The sequence below is a fragment of the Meles meles genome, chromosome 8 (genome assembly GCF_922984935.1).
Source record: "Meles meles chromosome 8, mMelMel3.1 paternal haplotype, whole genome shotgun sequence".
Classification (NCBI taxonomy): domain Eukaryota; kingdom Metazoa; phylum Chordata; class Mammalia; order Carnivora; family Mustelidae; genus Meles; species Meles meles.
In genome coordinates this window covers 102,186,252-102,205,592 of record NC_060073.1, presented here as the reverse complement: position 1 = coordinate 102,205,592, position 19,341 = coordinate 102,186,252, and the positions used below count along the sequence as shown (strand labels likewise).

Sequence of the window (19,341 nt, the reverse complement as noted above, 5' to 3'; positions counted from 1 at the left end):
AAAATCCTTCTTGCTGTGAAGGATGATATTGTCAGTTTTTCTGAGCAATCGTCCTGAGATTTTCAGACTTCTCTTTAAGGTAGTTTTTGAAACAGAGTTTCCATTTTGTCCATTCATCTTCATCATCATAAACATCACTTAGTACCTAATCTAGAAGTATTACCAGACCCCTAGTTGACCACGTCTACCACTTGGCCACACTCTCTTCTGGGAAAGGCAGCTCTGATGATTGTTAAAGAAAATATCCATCATACTTGTGGTGAAAGGTCACTACATTTTTTAACAAATTGGTCCTTTGAGCAAGATGAATTTTAATGGATTGGTTTATTAACCTAAAGGTTGAACCAGGCTGAGAGTAACTGAATGATCTGTTCATAATTAGTATTATTTATAATTATTTTACTTGGGAAAAAATATCACCTGAAATGTCAGGATGTTTTTTTTTAATTGCTTCAGATGAGATTCAAAATAATTGACTTTGCAAATGTATTTGAAAAAAAACTCATTTAAAAATATCTGGAGCTGCCGAACGTCCGTCTGGAAGAGGCAGTATTGATATTCATTACTAGGAACAGGGAAGAAATTGATCCATGATTTTTTTTTTAACCACATGAAGTGTGTATTGCGGTCACTGCTGGACTCCAGAATTGCTGAAATGCTGATAAGGTGCGGTGCTCCTTCCTCTTCCCCATTCACTGTGCTCTCTGAGTGAGTATGCTGCATGAATGTTAGCCCATGTGTTTTCTCAAATCTACATTTGCATGTATTTTGTATTAAAAGGGGAGTAAGTACCTGCTGGAAAGAAGGAACGTATATATACGTGTATAGTGGCTTTAGAAAAATACAGTCTGGGGACCTATTACGCAGCTAGGCACATGCTTTAGAGAGCATACAAACTTTTTGAAGGGGAGTAGGCGTATGACTTAAACTTAACACTCTCTATCAGTATTTAATTTATTAGTCAGTTGGGGGAGAAGAAAAGAAATAGGAGAATACATGAACATCAGGGACAGGCAGCTTTTAAAATAATTACGGTTGTGAACTATGGGGAGGTCACTAGTCAGGGACATGCAGCCGAACACTGACAATGCCTTATAATTATATAACGCTGTAGAGTTACAAACTTCTGGAGTGTTAGGTGTAATCTCATGTGTGCCAGTTGGATGCAGTAAGAAAGGGTAGTAGCAACTTCATGTGATAGATGGAAAGAGAAGGCTCAGGGAGGTCAAGGATTTATCCACGGTCCACACTACCTTCCTCATACACCACGCCACTTCTGGAACCCAAAGAAAGGGTGAATGTGTCCACAGGTACCAAAGCCAACTCCAGCCTTCGTAGGTTGACGGAAAGAGCCTGACCCAGAGCATAGACCCTATTTTCCCATCTGAGATATTTTAATGAATAAGTAACAAGTAGTCTGGAAAGAACATTCCAGGCAGGGAATATGGCAATGGGATTATAAATACGGCCTCCTACTTGCTTCTTCCAAGTCAAGCCTGATCAGGTGCCTGAGACACATTGTGACATTTACGCCAGCAGCACAGTGTCGAGGACACAGACAAATCCCTTGTCCAGATAGCCAAGCAGACACCATCAATCATTATCTGCATGTTTGCGAACTAGGAAAGTGGAGCTGAGACCAGGGAAAGAGAATGTCTGAAGGTGGCTAAAAGAGAAAGAACACAAAGTTTCCCACTTAACTGCCAAAGAGGTTACTCTAAAAAGTGATATGGCAATTAGGGATCATGTACTTAAATTTTCCCACAAATAGTATACGCACGTTCCTCCAAAGCTCAGTAGGAAAACACCCCACTGAGAAGCGTAAGGGTATATTAACTGATTAATTATTATTAATGCCATCTTTTATTTAGCTAGCAATTATAATCTATTAGGAGCATTTATTCACATTATCTTACTTATTCAATCCTCAGAAAAATCCTATAAGGCTCATCAGTAATGTATTATTATCTCCCTTTTATAGACAAAGAAAAAGGGGATTCCAACGTCTCCTTGCTTAAGCTTATCTGGCTAAGTGGCAGAGTGAGCACTTCTGACTCCTGGTCCATTACCCAGAGCGACTGCGGGAGCCTGGGGGGAAGAAGGGGACCGTCTGAGACAGTAGCTGGGAGCAGAGAGAACCTGAAAAGGCCATCAGACCAGAATTCCTTCCAGTTTAGAAAGTCCAGAGTCCGGAGTGGGTGTGGCTACATGACACACAAGGCCTGGGCTTAGATGGACTTTCAGGCATATACCGACTCACTCTGAATCTTCTTGGGCAGCTGAGCACCGGCTCTCAGACTCGGCCTCTCCTGTCCTGTGAAGTTTCTGGGCGGCAGAGTTGGAACCAACTTCAAACTAGTTTAAGTCTCTGAGTCAGTTCATAAACCCTCCCTCTCCGGCTCCGGCTCTGCAGTCAGCCTTTCACATCACATCCGAGGAACATTTTTGTTCTTTTGCACTCCTTTGGGGGGCTCCTCCCTCTGCTCTCCCTCAGTCTCTCTGCACTGCCTTTACCCCCTTAATCTCTCCTGACTACCCCTCATCTACTTCACCCACCCTCCCACCATCAGGGGGCTCTGTGCCTCTCGACATTCACCCCCCAACTCCCGTGAGCCCCTCCATCGTCCTCTCCCGGGCACCTACCTGGGCTGTGCAGTCACGGGCACCTCCTTGGTTCTGTCTGTCTGAGGCCGCCTGCCTCCATCCAGGGCCTGGGAGCCATGAAAGTCTTCAAGCTCTTTGTTACTTTTCCTTCTTTGTGGATCATGCTAGGTAATTAATAACAAACAATACAAGATGGCATCAGCTGTGGTGCTCTGCGGCAGCCTCCAGAAGTGTTATTTCAGACCCCAACATTGCAACAAAGAAATCTCACAGTTGGGTCAAGCGCGAAAATCAGAGGACAGGAGAAAACTTCAGCTTCCAAAATTCCACTGCCCTCCGGGGGCTCCCCCTTGTGGGAGATGTGGGGCATGGCAAGGCAGGACACAGCTGGGCTGGAGCCTTGGAGGGAGGAGGGCCAAGAGCAAGAGTGCACGCATGGGTGGGGGTGGGGGGGAGTCAGGCTCCACCAGGAAGAAGGGCCTCTGTGTCTCTGTGTGAAGTGCAGAGCTGAAACCCTCCGTAATTCATCAGGGGAATATTCTGGGGGAGACAGAGCTCTCTGTACCTGGAGATAGCTCTAAGTCCAGGTGAGTGTGGCATGAGTCATGGGCTCGCACAGCGTAGGCTCTGTATGGGAAGCGGTGATTGGCAACCATTTGCCTCCGCCTCATGTCCAATTCCCTCACTGGCACAAATGTATCATAAAGTCAGACATTCACACGGGGCTGTTCTGCAGAGACAGGCGTGGTCTCCATCCGCTGAGCAGAGTGAAGGTCCAGCCTCCGGGACTCTCCCCAGTGTGGGTGCACAGCCTTTTGGAACCTGGCAATTTACTGCTCCCCACCTTGATGGAAGCAATGTATGTCCAAACAGTAACTTTCTCCAGAGAGAACAGTCTCATTCATTCTCTTCTACCTTGGCAGGCAGGTAGGATATCAAATATATTAATTACTCTTTCTGCAAACAGAACCAGAGGCTCACATAGCCAAGTAAAGTGTCCGAGGCACTAGGAAAACTGTCAGTGAAGTGAAGGGCTTAGCTTTTCTGCCTTCCCCCTGCCCAGTGTGTCTAGACTATATGCTCTGTCTCTGGAGAGAACGGGAAATGATGCTCACTGACCTTCCCCAGTGCAGGGCCATGAGCGGCACGATTAGGAGCACTGACTGACTCCCCAGCCATGAGGACAGTGTGCTGGGTATGACATAGATAGAAAGTCCCAGACAGCCTGCAGGAGAGAATTCGTCATCGTGTAGAATGTCAAAACAACCAATGGCCTATTGGGGTTGTTACTGGGCTCCTTATTTTCCCAGAACCAGGGACTGGCAGTGGGGATGGAATAAAGACACTCTAAAGAAGGACAGCAGCGCCCTGGCCAGAGCTCACCATGTGGGTTGTGACCCGTGACGTCATTCCACCATCATACCAGGTCTGAGACCTTGGATGTGAGGTTAGGTTAACTCCATTTTATGGACGGAGAAACTGAGGTCACAGTGATTAACAGACCATGAAATAAGTGGCAGAGATAGGGATCAGACCTAAATCTGTTTAAGCCGAGAGCTCTTCTCACCATATCACATTGCCTCATCGACTCTTCTAGTTGTCCTGGCAAGGGAACTCTGGCCGGGGGGGTCAACCGAAAGCATCCCATATTAGTTTCAGCAAACCAATCTCAAGCTGCTTCCCACTGATCCCTACTAAATTCCACTCGCTCCTTGATGTTGGTGGCAGCTCTGTACTGAGTCACGCGGGGAGAACGAGCTTGGAATAAAACCATAAATCTCCATGTATTAAAAACCTTCCTCACGGGCTCTTTTTCCATAAGCAATGCAGACACTAGAGGCATAAAGACAAAACAAACACCCGAGACAACAGGAGCTATGTGCCACCAAAAGGAGGAGGATGATAAGTTGATTCGTGATATGGTTCCTGATCACAGACTCAAGATCTGTTTCTCAGACCTATATTGGGCTCTGGGCTAAATAGGAAAAAAAGCAACCAGTCCCGGAGACACTTAAACTTCGTTATAAACTCAAGTCAAGTATAAAACAGCAATGAGGATTTGGAGAATTCAAGGAAAGCTGCAAAAACAAACAAACAAAAATCCCTTTCATGCAGATGGATCTAGAACTAAGGGCTTTGGGGGATAGGAATGGTGTGAAGGATAGAGTAGAAGCCTGGAGATTCTGTTCAAGGAGAACATACCATGGGGTTGGGCATGTGATGGGCACCATGTCAGGGGCTGGAGAACAAACAGGAGGATAGATGGAGTGAGAAAGAGTCTTGCTATGGCTGGCCAGAGCACCCCATTCTGACCCTGTGCTAGACAAAATGGAGTCCACTGAAAGGAGAGGAACCAGAGTATAGAAAAGACCGGAAATCATGTCATGAGGAACTGGGAACACTGGAAGTGTTCGGGCAGATGAAGGTAAAACTCCAGATCAGAAATAATGGCTGTCCTCTACTGTCCAAAGGGCTCTCAGAAAAGGGATGGGATTTTGCTCTGCTGAGCGTCAGGGAATAGACTGGAACCAATGGGGAGAAATTTCAAAGAGAGTGCTATTTGACTCACTAGAAGGAAAACATTCAGCTAGCTCAACCCTAGACTGGAAAGATCACTTTCTGTCTGGAGAAGGCTAGAAGAGCAAGTTCTTTGGTCAAGGAGAGGGGGCCATGCACACAGACCTATGGGACTGCAACCACCTTTGGGGATCCCTCTAGTTCTATGATCAACCTGAGGCCTGAAAGGAAAAGCTGGACAAAAGAAACATATGCAATCCACACACAAAGCATTCGACTCCTATGGAGGGATCTCACGACCTAATATGTTCAAAGATCACCTCCATCCAGAGTGGCCTTGCTGCCTTGTCCTCTTTCTCCCTCGAACAGCACTGTTTATTTTCAGTGTCTCAGCTAATTCCAGTATTTAAGCACCTCCTAGGTGGGGCAAATGCCCTTCCGTAGAGGGGACAACACAAAGGCAACGGTAAAACTCCTACGTTCTGTTCAGTTTAAGGAGAATCTCAGGTTTAAAAAAGAGGTTTAGAAGTCGTCTTGTTGGACGCCCTCACCCCTCCTGTTTGAATTCATTGCACATCTTCCCCAGTTGAATACCACCTGATCTTGGTTTGAACGCCACCTCCAAAGCTAATTTCATCACAGGACATTCTAATGTGGAGTAAGCAAAAGGTACACATTCAGAATGCACCAGCAAGTCAAGGAAACACGGAAAAAGAAAAATGGTACCATTCATATAAATACAGAACCTAAAGTGAATCAGGATTTCTAAAAGTCAGAATTAGAGTAAATTTTTAAAATATCATCTCTAGTTAAAATATCACCTCTAATTCTACACACTACTGGTAAAAGCGCAGGCGAAATTGTTGTGTGTTATACTGTCTTTTGCATGTGCGTGCAAGCCTTCCAGTACAAGGTGGGAGATGGAAGACTAGAGGCAAGATAACTAAACAAGGTGAAAACTGTGGGTGAAGAAGAAGTACCATGAGCTCTGAAGTCCTGACAGGCGGCCTGTGTCTGGAAGAGCTTGCACGTTGGGACCCAGGACAGGGCTGTCAAGTCAAGTGGAAAGCTGGTGAGGGTGGCAGATGAGAAAAGCAGCGCGTTCAAGAATGCACCTGTGTTTGAGTAGAGGGGACAGAGGGCATGAAATGGTTGAGGGAAAGGACGTGGAGGTTAGGGATGGAGGGGGAAAGAGAAACAGGAGATTGGTAAGGGAAATTTAAAGGTTGGAAGAAGTGAAGAGAGAGCCTCCGGGGAGGTCCAAGAGCTGGTCCAAGACCACTGCTTCCAAGACCACTTGGGTCTCAAGAGATGGTGAGAGGTGGGGGTAAGGCTGCATGATGAGGGGAAGGAAGACCTAGGCCCAGAAAAGATGTGAGTGCAAGAGGCAGCAAGGAACCTCGACTCATCACAGGACTTGGTTTCTCCATTTCTCTGACTAGCGCATTTTTCTTTTATTAAAAAAATATTTATTTTATTTATTTATTTGAGAGAGAGAGAGAGAGCAGGGGGAAGGGCAGGGGGAGAGGGAGAGAGAGAATGAGAGTAGAGCCCGCCTGGGGGCTTGATCCCATGACCCCGAGAACAGGACCTGAGCTGAAATCAAGAATCAGGTGCTTAACCAACTAAGCCACCCAGCTGACCCTGACTAGCTCATTTTTCAGAGGAGGGCAGTCAAGAGTACCTTTTTGGCTGTGGAAGACTGTTCTTTCATCAGAAAAACCTGAATCTGTCCAGTGTTGACTAAACACCTCCCATATGCTCAGCTATGTCACAGAAATAGAAATAAAATGCTACTAAGAAATCACGTCAAATATCCCATAGTAATCTGAATTACTATTAGTCAATTAACAGTCGTTTGCCTAGTAACTACTATGGGCCAACGGCCATGGTAAGCACTAGGAATGCAGTCGGGACGACGGGGGCCCAATCTCATGGAGGTCACAAATAAAGAGGAATGAGGAGAGGGCAGCCAAACATAAAAGAAACTAGAGAGAATTCCAGGGCGCTGTGGAGAAAAATAGCAGACATACAAAACTGGGTTTCTAGTTTTTACAGAAAAGAGACATGAGAAGCCATAGAGAATCAGGAGTAGGCAGTACCCCCATCAATTTCCCGGGCTCCAGAGGATGGTGGTGGATGCTGAGCCCAGCAGGGGACCATGGAGGCAATCCACAGGGAGCCAGACTGGGCAAGAAGACCAGCTCTATGTCTCAAGGGAAATAGCGAGACTCATGATGGAAGAAGAACGCCTCCTACTCAAGATCTTCCCCATTCGACCTCTCTCGCCCTGCCTGGTCTGACCAGTTCTGTTGGTGTGGCCACCACCCGTGGCTAAGTGAAAGAAATGGTCCCTAAGGAGCCTCTCTGATTTCCTGAATTTTCTGTCTGTCTTGCTTTTCTCATGGGTTCACAGATGAGCCTTCTTCTCTCACCCACCCTAAACGCCTGTTTCAGGGAAGCATTTGCATTTTCCTTGGCACACACGCAGTTTGCTGAGTTCTTTTAGGCCAGGCCAATTACAACAAGCCCTAAAATTGCTGAGCCGAGTGGTTTCTTCAGGGATCTGCTTACATTTCCTCCCTGGAAAGATCAGGGGGCCCACTTTGGGCAGTCTCTGCACACAAAAAGGGCACGTTCCACTTTTAGGTGGAGTAAGCATGGGATACTTTTACCAAAGGGGGGAGGAGGCACAAACAATTTTCACTTTGGATTTACATTGCTTGATTGGGTTTCATGCTATCGAAGATGGACAAGATGGCTCAGAGTCAGCTCCCTTGAAGACTGTTTTGAGAAAGGGCTAGGGAAGCTTTTAGTGCAAGCCTCATGGGATCTAGTGTTGGCAGAAGAATTTATATGTGTCAATACCCTCTCATAACATTGCAATTACATTTTTGTAAGTTCTGGTTTGGGAAGGAAGACAGAGTCGGTATAGAAATGACGGGCCATATGTAATCATGGAAGGATGTTTTTAGGCAGAAATAATCCAGTTCCACACGGGAATTGCTCTAAAGTTGCTTTTTTTCCTGATTTGCAGATTTTTATAGGATGGCTTTTCAATAAGTTTGGGTCCTGGTTTATTTTGTATTATGCTAATATCAAAATGCATCACATTCCCTAGGTATCTCTAGCTCAAAGGAGGACATTGAGGAATCTCTTAATGGAAGCATGTCAAGCAGTGCCACAGCCCGTTTGGAATTTAAAATTATCCATGAATAATTCACAAAGCATGTAATCCATGTGCAGATCATTGAGAACTGACTGCTTCTGAGAGGTGCCTGCAAGACCAGCCAAGCAGCCTTCCAACAACAGGAAGAACAATGGAATGATTACAGAAGTGTGTCCTCAATTCTTGGCATCAGTTCACGGTTAACGAAGGCAAGAGCACTGTAGGTTCACGCTCTGAGTCCGAAGGTATTCTCAGACTGGAAAAACAGAGTCTCTGAGAAAGGAAAAGCTGAACTGCTCCTACAGGCCAAGATGACTCGCACATGTCCAGAGATATCTAGAGCAGGCATCCAGTACTGAACTTTCTTACGCAAACAGAAACAAAAGGTTCTGAGATCAAACCCACCATTTTTTAATTTAGAAGACAAAGGAATCAGGGCAAAGCTCACTCTCAGATGGGTAAATATGTTGGAGGAACCTGAGCGGGCTTCAGTGCCCTTATCCAAAAGCCTGGCCTTATAAGCAAGAAGGTTAATGCTGGCTCCCCTCATAGGAGTGGGCTTCCCTGGGAGCCCCAGCTCTGTTTCATTCAGAAGCTCCAGGACCCCCTGGGGACTGGCAATGGGAAGGAACCACAATCCTGTGCTTTGGAGGAACTTTTACAGACAGAACTTTGCCTGACTTAACTATAGGGATGCTTAGTTTTCCTGTATCAGTTAATGAAGGGTAGATCCGACCATTTTCAACCAAGGAAAGAAAGACCATCTTGGGCTAAAGGCAGATTTCAAGGTGGAAAACCAAATGGGGTATGAGAAGTGTCAGATCTCTTGTCTTTAATTAAGAAGACAGCTAAACAATGAATCTTGGAATACTGAAAAAATTAAATTAAAAAAAAAGGAAAGAGAAAAAGAAGCTAGACCCTCATAAGCTGTTCATTTTCAGGGGATTTCCCTGGCCAGAAACCAACCTGGATCATAGAAAGAGGAACCTCCCCTCCCCTTTAAAGGATTTTCTTTTAAAGAAAGAGCTTTAGTTATCTGGGTTTTGTCTATCCAAAGAATATTCTTTCTTGTCCTGAAGTTAGCATAAAAGAATGTGCCGCCAGGTTATCTGAGAGGCCCTGGGGACATGCCCACTGTTCCCATGCTACAATCTCTAACTGTGGAGCCCAGTAAGATGCCAACGTTCATTCCACCTCCCAAGGCCTTCTGTCTTCAGGTGGCAGAACAGCAGTGAACACAGAACTTAATTGCAAGTCATTCCTCACTTCACTGTTAAAGCCAAGGAAATCTGGCATCAGAGCCCTGGATTTATGAGTCGGGAAATGGTGACGAGAAAAGTGAAAGGGGGAGGAATTTAAAACAGTACAAGTCACCTGATATTGTTGCTCATGCGGGATGTTGCCATGGCATTTTCTGTTAAATGTTTTCCTCTCAGTTCTTTGTGGAATTCTCTGCACTTCTGTGTGCAGAGAGCCCCACTAACAGAAAGCAAGTGAAGTATTAGATATCATCCCCATTAAGAGTGGCGGCATAGCAGCAGCAAGGGAATCCACACAATGGCTTCGCCCATCGTGGAAATGCAAACCTGTGTCCAACACGCTATTTCTGATCTTGACCCACCCTTTATCAAGGACCCATTCCACCCATTATAATAGGTTATGGGGGTAAGTATGCACTGCTAACAGGCCACTGCTGATCCCTCCTTTTTTCTCAGCAAGAAAAACACAGAATTTCCAATTACTCCCCCCATCCCCCACCATTGGACAAGCGCCCAGTGGCTCCCTGGGGACTCTGCTAGTGACCGTGGCACATTTCATTCTTCCCTTGGCCGAGCCCTCCTTTGTGGCTGCTGAGTTGCCAAGCTCTGACCACTCTTCCTCCACGTCTTCTTGCATTAATCCCTTTCTTTTATTCCTGCTGCAATTGTCCTTGGTGAAGTTCTCATGTTTTCTCTGTTGGGCTTTTGCTATCTCTTCCCACTGGTTTCCCAGTAATTGTATCTACCCACCGTAATCCATTTTACGTGCGACTTTCAGTTTAGCCTTCCCAATGAATGCCCCCGATCCTGACACTCTTCCGTTCAAACACTCTTGGTGAAGATCTGTTGCCCACTGGTCAGAGTCCAAACACAGTGACTCTGCACTGCCTACTGACCAAAGTCCAGAAAATGAATGGCCAGCTTTGTTCATAAAGATTAAGTTGTCCACTGACTCCCATGTTACTCTGTGAAAAAAGGACGAAGATCCAGAAAACTTCTCCCCTTCATGGAGCCCGCGCACCTGAGGTGGACTGTATTGTGCTACCCACATGGGTTTCTCTCCCATATATGCTCCTCGCCACAACCAGGGAGTCCTTTCCGACATCTCCCCTAAGTTATCTCTCAGGCTCTTGCATCTGCTACCTCTAACAGTTGTTTAAATAGTGAGTTCCACTCTCAGAAATGAGACTAGTAAAGTCAAGAAGAAACAAGGGGCTCCCAAGGAAAACACCAAAGAATGGTGACATACAAAGGGACGTTTGTGACTCGTGTGTGCAACGCCCTACATCTTAGGGACTTCGTCATCTACAGACTATTATCTTGACTATGATGGGTATTCCTCTGCTGCCCTTACAGATCCGTTACTTGACCCATAAGTATTTATCATATATCACCACCATTAGACTCTAATAATAATCCGTGATGATAGCAATGGTTTAATGGAGGAATCAAGGAAACAGAGCGGACATCAGAGCAATGCATAAAGGCTCACAAAAAGCAACTTGGAGAATGGTGCACGGAACAGTGAATCCGTCACTTTGCCCATCCTTACAACAGGGCCCTTTCTGGGTCCGGTGCACTAGTGGGGGGCCGCAGACATTAACCCTTCACAGGGAGGGGTGGAACACAGCATATCACACACAATTCTGAGGATCCCAGTTCTAGAGTTTCTTTTCATGTGGGGAAGATCAACCCAAAGGGGGCTCCCTTTACATAAGGCCTATGAGACTCTTTCCCCAGTCCCCAGAAGTTGTATGGACTACAATCATTCTAGCCTAGAAAGCAAAAACAAAACAAAACAAAACAAAAAACACAAACTCTAGAGGCGATCTTATAATCTTGCCTGATTATCTCAACACATTGTGCAGTTGGGAAGTTCTTCTTAAGACCTAACCCGTGTTTCTCCTACTGTTTTTGTGTGTTTGCTTTACTACAGATTGCTCATAGCCTCTATGCAAATGGATTAACACAGCCCTTCCCACTTGGCCATTTGGCTTAGGTAACAGAGCGGTTCTTAAAGCCATGGTTAACATTTCCATCCCTCAAAAGAATCACGGAGTTTGGCTCCATAAGAAAGGTAGAGATCCCACCTCTCAGGGTAGCCAGCCCTGCCATAGATGTATGAGAGGTGAGGTAGGTGAATATAGAGGTTATCATTACCATCATAACTATCTCCAGAGAAAAAAATAAAACCAAAACCTGTGCCTACATTTCCACCTGACCAGAATGCCACACAGCCCAACACCTGGAGTTAATTCGTATCCCCAACACCACGGCAGGACGCAAGGCCAGAGCAGTGCGGTTGGCAGACCAGCTGGGAGCACCAGCTCCTGAAAGGAATCCCATGCTCTGGCCCTCATGCACCATGTTATCTCCTGGGCAGGAGGGTAGGGACCTTCAGCAAAATTTTCTGGATGTAACTGTACCCCCGAGTTTTTCCTGACATCCATAGCCTCTCTTATCTTATAAAACAAAATGTTATTCTTGGTTTAAAAAAAAAAAGCACAAAGGGATGACAGTGTAAACACAGCCCGCCTTCTGGAAGGCCAGGAGGCTGTCTGCATTTTGCCAGAACCAGAATCTGCTTTCCTGGGGGTCTCCCGAGTCTGCCAGCGCCCTGGAGCACGGTGCTTTCTCAGGTAGCCAAGCATGGAGAGGCCTTACGGACTCCCGTCTGGAAGAGATACCTTGAGGGCTAGAAGGAGGAAGCTACGCTCCTTGGGAGAGGCCCACCCAATCTGTGTTCAGAATTTCCAGTGCAGGGCCGCCTGGGTGACTCAGATGGTTAAGCCTCCACCTTCGACTCAGGTCATGATCTCCGAGTCCTAGGATGGAGCCCTGTGTCCAGCTTCCTGCTCAGCAGTGAGTCTGCTTCTCCCTCCCCACTCTGTTCCCCCCTGCCCCGACTCATGCTTTCTCTCTCTCAAATGAATAAATAAAATCTTAAAAAAAAAAAAAAAAAAAAAGAATTGCCAGTGCAGGTTCATGTCTCCAAGCTTGGTTTCCTCACCTGTAAAATGGGGTAGTAAGACGATGTATGTCACAGGATTGCAGGGAAGGGTTGATACAACGGGCTAAATAAAACCCTTCGCACGATGTCTGGCACATAGAGAGGGTTCACTTAACGGAGGCTCTTGGAACTCACATCACCACAGACATCTCTGGGGGCGACGGAGCAAAGAGAGCGAATGGCAAAGAGAGCTCAGGGGAGCCGACCAAAGCGCTGGCATCCCCCCGCATCCCCGTGGCCCTGCCGATGACCCCTCTGTGCAGGGGTGCAGAACATTTCCCCCCTTTGTCAGGGTCCCGGCTCAGTCCCAGATCTGGAGCAACACGGCGGCATAAGAAAGGCCCGCCTCCCACAAGACGGGCACCGCGCCGAGCTACGCCTGGATCCAGAGGAGACATCTCTGTCCAGCATTTCGATCAGGGCTCTTCGGAGCCAGCTCCTGGGGCGCACACAAAGACCCATTGAGGAGGGCTGCAGTTCTGAAAGCCAGCAGATGAGCCGAGGGGCCCAGGAAGGGGCGGGGAAGTGGCACAGCGCCTGGCACCAGCCCCACTGGGGCCCGCCTCGGGCAAGTGGGCGTGGAGGGCTCAGGTCTGCAGCCATGGGCAGCACTCTTTGTGTTCCCTCGAATTCCTTTCTCTGATGGTGGTCCAGGGCATGGAGGACACCAGCTGCCATGGCTGGGATTGAATGACCTCCCTGGAGGAGGCTGGGAACCCCCACCCCACCACGCCAGCCCAATATGCAGGGTATCCACTGGAAACAGGCCAGTACTGACTGGCCTGCCATTTCAAAAGCACTTCTTTCTGGGAAAAAGGCCTCTCACAGGTTCCCACCCTGAGGTATTTGCTGCAACACATTAGTAAGAAACAAGAAGCTAAATGAATACACAGGAGCTGCCTCTTATTCCCTAGGACCTGGGAGGCAGCTCCACTGGGCGTTGGCCTCAGTTTTCCCATCTGTACAATGGGGCCTGGTGATTCAGAAAGTAGCTGCTGAGAGAGTTTCTAGGTAGCAGTCTGTTTCTTTTCTCTGATCCAGCAGGCAGGCCTCAGCCCTAGCCTTCTTCCATGTGGCCTCCTGGATCCCACGGCTTTGCAGGCAGCCCCCAAACACATCGGATCTGAAGAATCATGGACGTATCAGCTCTGAATGTGCCCTGGAGCAGACAGGCTGCTTGAAGGATCACGACCCTTGGAGCCAGAGGAAAACAAGATTCCCTCCTTTACCTTTTCCAACCTCCTAAATCCATGAAAGCCTGTCCCAATAAGGTGACAAGTCAAACATGGAAAAGAAAACCAAGCCCCCCTTTTGCCATCAGGATTATAAGACATTTCTTATGGGACAACAGCATTTCCCAGATGACTCAACTTGGAACAACTGAAAGGATTTTCTATGATCTAAAGATGTTTCTACATCTATTAATTTAGCTACCCACCCACTGACTGCATTTATTCATCTAGATATCTCTCACCTGATGGTAAAACTCAGTATAAATATTACCTGTTCCAGGAAGCCTTCCCTGACTACATAGCTTGAATTAGTGCCCCTTCATCATGCACCCACAACAGCCCAGGTGCACGTCTTTCCTAGGATTGAAGAAATGACATTGAAACTATCTATTTGTCTCATTCTCCCCCCGGTCAGGGAGTGGACTTTATTAATCTTTCTAACTCCAGCTTCCAGTATGGTGCTGACATAATTAGGAATTCAGTACATGTTTACTGAACTAAACAGGTGTGTATCTATCTCTAGACTAGTTGCTGGGATAAACCCTCCTTTGTATTTTTATACAAGTATACTGTAACTTCTCAGGAAGTTCTATCTCAGATCTAACCTGACTGTCTCCTGCACACATACCTTGCTACTTTTTCTATCCTCAGGAGACAGCAGCTGCTTACATCCTTGTTCTTGTCAGAGTAATAGTAGAAATCACTACTATCACTCATCACTTCTTTCTACCAAGCCAGCTTTATTTTTTCAGGCTTAAATCAGGAATGAACTATCTGAGTCTCAGGCCTGACAGGTCTTACATTTAACAGACAAATAGAAAAGGACTTCCAACAAGCTCTCGTGAAAACCTACTGTGTTCCAGACTCTGTAATGACGGTCAATAAACAAATGCCTAAGTCCCATATCAAGAGCATTTCAACCTAGAATAGGAAATAAGGGGAAGGGTATTTAGTTTAGCTAATAAAAAGGAGCACCCTACTTTTTTTGTGGTCCCTTGGTTAGAATCACCAAGTTTTGAGAACACAGAAAAGTCCAGGGTGCTTAAAAAACAAAGCAAAGTTTCTAATTCCTGAGCAAATTGCGAAAAAACTAGTGGCCCAATCAGGGAACATGTTGGAGACGTGTTGGAGAGCCCATTCAAGGACAAGTGCCATGTGTATATTGACATTGTGAAAAAAATTCATTTGCATTTTCACTGCCAGGCAGAGGCTGGCCTCCCCTGACCACATATTCAGGAACCTGGCAGGAGTTGCTGGTCACCAACCCCCAAACTGGCAGGCTCCCTCCTTCTGGCCAAGGAGCTCAGGGTCTGCGTGACTTGATGCAAGTCATCTGGGGACATTTGGGATTCTGATCTAGAGAGCCAGTGGAGGGAGTCCAGATAAGACCAGGACAGAAAGCTGGCAGTCTCAGTAACATCTGCTTGGTCTGAGATTTTGGCTCTGGCTCCTGCTGGGGGCCTGGGGCTGGAGACGAGGAAGGCTGCGTTTGGAGCTGGTTACAGCAGGTGGCGCAGGAGAGCAGAAACCAACCCTCAGTGGGCCCCGAGAAAGCAAGCATGGTATTCACTCCTCCTGGAAGGGAGGCATTAGGGCCAGGAAAGGCAAAGGAGACCAGGCTCTCTGCAAGGCTCTCTAGGCTCCCAGATGGAGTACAGAGCCAGATATGGGCTCTTTCTCAGGTAAGGAAAAGCCAAGGTAGGTCCTCAGAAGTCTGAGTCCATCCTTGGATGGCCAGCACTTGGAGGAAATGCGCAAAGAGAAGGAAAGAGAAAAAGAAGGTGCAGAGGCAAGATAAACCCTCCTAGACTTGAAAGGCTCCCACCACTCAGAACCCTTAGCTGCTGGTGAAGTAAAATCCCCCACAGAGTCTTCCTCACTACCAACAAAATGAAAACAACAAAAAAAACCACTTATTCTGGCTCAAACAGCTCTGGAAAACAGGATTTTTTTAAAGTTTTTTTTTTTTTAAATGTATTTAAGAGAGAGAAAGCGGGGGTTGGTGGAGGAAGCAGAGGGAGAGGGAGAGAGAATCTTCAAGTGGACCGTACTGAGCATGGAGTCCAACTTGGGGCTTGATCCCACAACCCTGAGATCATGATCTGAGCTGAAATTAAGAGGCAGCCATTTAACCAATAAAGCCACCCAGGTACCCCTGGAAAATAGCATTTTTAAATAAAAAGGAAATTTATTTACGTCTCAAAGCTATTAGGGGAAACCACCTTTTTGATGTTCTTATCTCTGGGTGAGCTCGCCTCTGAATCACACTGACATGGGAAGAGGGCGGCCAGCAAGTTTTCCTTTCCACACACACCCGAACTCCTCAGCCTCTGTGCCCCCAAGGGCAGAAAGCACGATCCTATCTATCTGAGTACTCAGCACCCTACGCTGAAGAACTTTAAGCAGGTGAGGCTTCTAAGCAGAGGGATAAAAGCATCACACACAAGATACCGGACAACCTCTTCTCTGAAAAATAACATTCAAAGGCAGTCGCCTGCTGAGTGGTGCAAGAGAGAAATCACTTCGTACACTTAGGCAGTGTGGGTCGGCTTGCGGAGAAAGCCTAGAGAATGTAACCAATTTGATTTCCATTTCCAAATGGCTAGCTTTCATATTTTTACTTCTCTGGTGGGGAAACACTCCTAGGTACTTCAGCTCTGATGTCGTATACATCAATTCTCTATGTTTGCTTAAGTACATATACATATCAAATCGGGCACTGCTTGGAAAATTGTTGGAACATTTCATGTGCTTTTTCTCAATCTTCTGCAAAAAGTGAGGTCTGCTCAACTAGGTTCACTGTTGGCGGCAACGGCCCAACTAGGACAGCACATGATGGATCTTGGGTCTGTCCCATAACCTCCCGCCTGCAACTCCATGGGGCCCACATCATAGACGTCTCAACAGCAGAAAATAGAAGGGGATTCAGTCTCCAATAAAGGGCTAGGAGAGCACAAAGCAAGGAAGGACAAATGCCGCCCCTCCCCCGCCAAGTGGGACAAGAAGGATTTCCCAGAGGTGGATATTGGTGTTGTTCTATCCCTCTGTGCCTTTGCGCATGCTTTGTTCTGCCTGGAAAACCCTTCTTCAACCCCCAGCATCTTCCTTCCATGGAAAATTTCTGGTCTTCAAGCATCAGTTCTGATATCATCTGAAGGCCTCCCTGACCCAGGACCTTGCTTCTGTGCTTCCTTAGAAATTCTATACAAATCTCCTTCTAAGTACATGACCTAGAAATAATGTTATCTCTACCCCCTACCCTAATATTTACCCATCACTCTGTAGACTCCCTCTTTTCTTGATATTCTTGCCAGATCCCTCTCCGTGCAACTCCCTCCCACATAGAGTTGCCAGTTAAAGACAAAATGCCCGCTTTAATTAGAATTTTAGGTAAACAACAAACCATTTTTTTTTTTTTTAGTGGAAGTATAGCCCCAACATTGAATGGGTTGTATTTTTATTTACTCAATATGGCAACCTGACCCCTGAGACCACAGACTTCATGCCTTGTCCCTGACCCCGCCCCCCACCCCTGCCCCAAGAGGGCCATTCAAAGCTGCAGGTGCACTTTCTCAGCCCTGACCTCTCTCCCCAGCCCTCGAAGAAGAAAAGGGGGCATCCCTTGCCCACACTTCTAACAAACTGGAAGAGTAATCTAAGGTCAGTTTCAGATCCATGTTGTGCTTTTACTCCCATACTGGGTGTATTATTCAATAGATGAAGTGTTTCAGTTCAATATAAAAACACTTGCTCAATTATTCTTAAATGGGAGGGTTATCACTTACTTTTCGTTTAAACGTGGTTTAATGAATTGTATGAATTGTATGACTATGCCACATTGAAATCTGTTAAATCCATGTTTAATTTCAAAATATGGCAGGCTAGAAGCAGTGACATTTACCTTCTCAGTTCCTGCTGGCTCTTTCAACCCCCTCTCTCCTGGAGGAAGCAAGGGAGATCCAGCTGGCAAGACAGGAATCTGCAAAAACACATCCAATCTCATCAGACTGCGGCCATCATTGTGAAACATCCTGAAATTTAACTTACCCTCTTTATTTCACTATTGTAGCAAATGGAACTTTAAAAGCGAACATAACATCTCGGAGTCTTCTACCAAGTCCTCTCCTCCAAGATTAGCTTTCTCTCCCCTTCTATCCAGTCCAAAAGACTGGGCGAAAAGTTGCTAAAAAGGATCATCTACACTTGTGTTGCCTACTTTTTCACGTCATGACACACACAGTAAATTATGATAACTGTGTAACCGGGGTAAGTTGGGAAGAATTTGGAAGATTCTATTTGAAACTTAGGCATACAAATAATTAAATTTTATTCATTACTTTTATAGTGATAAAATGTTATGGAAGACAATAAATATGGATTTTCTAAAACTTCTTCCAGTAAAATAAATCGTTTTCTATTTAGGAGTACCTGATACCTGATTTTTAAGATGTAAAGATTAAAATCACATATGCTTCTTACATTATTATAAAAAATATAAAATATAAGAGCAAATTAAATCAGAAAAAAGAAATCCCTAACATTTTACACTGTAGGCCAAACAAAGAGCATCACTTATGACAAATCATGACCAAAACATAAATGAACTAAGACCAGGACCCTCTTTTGTTTTTGTTTTTAAGACACCAGTACATATTAACAGGTAAATAGGGGGAAGTGGATTGTTTGTAGCTATCCCTGAACACTCTGGGGATGGAGACCATTCAAAGACTTTCAGGACTCCAAAACTCCTTACCAAAGTCAAGAAGATTATAGATGAAGCCATACAATGAATGTTCAAATAGAATTGGAAATGTCTAAATGTTATCAAAATTGTTTTTTCATATTTTACCATGACGAGAAAGTTACAACCATCCATATCTCAGAAAACACCTTGTAAATTACTCTAGCCATCCCAGGCCTGTCACAGAGCCCCTGAAAAGCTCTGCCTTCTGGTCCATTTCTAGCCCACTGTTGATGCAACAAGCACACTCAAAATTAATGGGTACCAAAGAAGAGGAATATTTTAATCTCTTAATTAAATGAAAATCTTCCCCAAATGTCAAGAACTACAGAACACTGAGGTAAATTACCCACCGAAGACTCAGGGACTCCCCTCCTTCCCTGGCCAGCCTTGGTGTGTGGAAAGGGCTGGTGTCACCATTCCATTCAAGAGCACATCTGGAGACACTGTGGAGACCAAGCCCCAGGGTGAGCGTCGGAGACAGACAAAATGCAAAATCCCTCCTGAGGAATGCCTTGCAGTCTGGAGGGTGGGACCAGAAGTACACGGGAATCTATGGTTTACTTGAGTCCTATCCACAATGAGGGTTCAATAATTCTTCAGATTTGGCGATGCTTTCCTGCCCACCCTCAACGTATGCTACGATCAGACATGTGCTTCTACAGAGCATCTGGCTGCCTTTCTCCTTAATCATTCTCTTTTCTCCAAGAACGTGCCTTAAGTTTGACTCGTGAAAGTGTTTTTCTCCCACTGAAAGTACGCCACTCTCCTCTTCTCACTCTCAGCCACCCCAGATGGCTAGAAAGAAG

General features: G+C 45.9%; 1 long non-coding RNA gene across 1 annotated transcript in view; it reads right to left on the bottom strand.

The window, feature by feature from the left end:
- Positions 1–2,643: 2,643 nt before the first annotated feature.
- Positions 2,644–19,341, bottom strand: part of LOC123949150 — an 86,160-nt gene continuing 69,462 nt past the window's right edge. The window contains exons 2-3 of the long non-coding RNA XR_006820028.1: positions 17,693–17,770; positions 2,644–2,768 (exon numbers count right to left, since the gene is read on the bottom strand). This is a non-coding gene — a long non-coding RNA (uncharacterized LOC123949150). The remainder of the gene's footprint in view (positions 2,769–17,692; positions 17,771–19,341) is intronic.